This window comes from Heterocephalus glaber, unplaced genomic scaffold (genome assembly GCF_053883595.1).
Source record: "Heterocephalus glaber isolate CG9 unplaced genomic scaffold, H.glaber_assembly_v1.0 deba00001805, whole genome shotgun sequence".
NCBI classification, from domain to species: Eukaryota; Metazoa; Chordata; class Mammalia; order Rodentia; family Bathyergidae; genus Heterocephalus; species Heterocephalus glaber.
The window spans coordinates 710,384-712,491 of record NW_028258480.1 but is presented as its reverse complement, the minus strand read 5'-3'; the positions used below and the strand labels follow the sequence as shown (position 1 = coordinate 712,491).

At 36.8% G+C, this 2,108-nt stretch overlaps 1 pseudogene; it reads right to left on the bottom strand.

Moving 5' to 3' along the window:
- Positions 1–496: 496 nt before the first annotated feature.
- LOC101703139 (olfactory receptor 5I1-like) lies at positions 497–1,431 on the bottom strand (annotated as a pseudogene).
- Between the last annotated feature and the right edge of the window lie 677 nt (positions 1,432–2,108).

The window sequence follows — 2,108 nt, the reverse complement described above, 5'->3', positions numbered from 1 at the left end:
CCAATGATTCATCTCTTTGATCAGACTTCTGGTCCTAAATCACATTTATTTGTGAACTCCTGAGTGGACTAGTCTACTGATGAGTATCTCGTCCCCAAGACACAATCACCTTCTAAAAATCCCACTATGAGAGCAAGATTTTGTGGGGATCTATCTATAAACCATAACATCTTGTCAGTCAGATATTTTACACACGTATTCATACATATTTTTCTAAGGTATATACTACATCCTCTTACATCATATATACATTTTAACATTTATCTGAAGCAAGTAATCAAAGAAATGTTGAGCAGCAACTTCTAGTTAGCTGCTCTTTTGAACTTTTCAATACTTACTTATAACTTGGGACTAGGAAATGACTTTTTCTGTGCTAAAAAGAATGACAAATGTTTAATACTCTCTACTGTGTATAATTGTGTGTCCACCAGTAAAGTCATTGCAAACTCACCATTAGACTTTGGGGAATTAGGTGAATCATGAAGTGTTAGTATTTTCATGAAGGATCTACCTTCCATCTCAGAGCTTTCTTAACTGCATTTTTAAATCTTTAACTCTCAAACTATAAATCAGTGGGTTAAGCACTGCAATTATATGATATAGGACACTGAGACAACTTTGTCAGTGTTGGGAGAATACAAGGAACTTGGCCTTGAGTAAATGAATAGAAGTGTCCCTGATAGATGACCACAGAGGTCAGGTGAGAGGGACATGTGGAGAAGATTTTCTTCCTCCCACCAATAGAGGATCTTAAAGACTGAGAGAAGAATGAAAAAGGAGACAATGATGATGAAGCAGATAATTTCCACAGATTGCCGAAGGTGGAGAGAAGCCACTCATTAATTCATGTTTTAGTGCAGGAGAGTATAATCAGGGGAAGGATGTCAGAAAAATGATTAATGACATTTCTGTCACAATATTTCAGAATAAAAGCAAAGGACATATGGACCAGGGAACTCATATTGCCTCCAATGTATGACAAAACAATCAGCCATATACAGAGGTCCCAGGACATGATGATGGTGTAGAACAGAGGTTTACAGATGGCCACATAGGGATCATAGGGCATGGCCATGGCACCCAGGATGAAGGATTTGGTGTCTGCAAAAGTGCCAAAAAGTAAAACTGCAGGGCACACCCATGGTAGGAGATGGATTTGTTCTCTGACAAGATATTGCCCAACATTTTGGGGACAATGACCAAGGCATAGCACAAATCTATGAAGGACAGGTTGCTGAGGAAAAAATACATGGGGATTTGAAGATGCAGATCCTTCCTGATTAAACTCATTAGTGCAGTGTTCGTCAGTAAAATCATACCATACACCACCAGAAATATGAGGAATAAGATGATCTGCAGTTCATGGCATGTTGGGAAAACCAAGAGAATAAAATCAGTGACCAGCGTGTAGTTTCTCAGTGCAAGTTCCATCTTCTGAGTAGCTTCTCTTTTTTAGAGAATCAGACTTCCCAACGTGTCATGTAGATGAAGAGAAGCGATAATTAGATATGCAGGCATTTCTTGTTTCTTGAAAGTATATGAAAACACAACAAATACAGACACCACATCCAACTGATTTCAAGTAAAACCATTCAGAGATGTAAATGAGAGATAGCGGCTTTAATAATTTACAACTCTTACAGCTACTTGATAGAGTATGATCAATGACCGCTTTGCCCATGGGCAGTTAATTCTCTGTGTTTGGGGTCAGTGTTCCATTCTTCTTTGTTTTGAACACTGACCATGAATCAATAACTGGCTGAGAGGGGATAAGGAAGTAATCAATGAAGGAACAGATAGGTGATGGCATAAAAATAATGTATATATTGCTTAAAATATATTTACAGATTGTGTTTTGCAATGATTATTTTAGAGCAATTTGCTTCTTCTGCCCAAGGTTTAATATATAATAGTTTGACATATCTCTTGACAATGGATGGGGTGGTTTAATTGAGAATATGCTAGGTAGTTCTTTAAAATTATGAAATATAAAAGAGAAACATTATTACTGAAATGAAAGAAATGTCAGAAAATATAAGGTCTGTGAATATTTTGGGTAGAATAGGATAATGCTTTAAATCCTGTCAACATATTAAGCCAAAATGAAA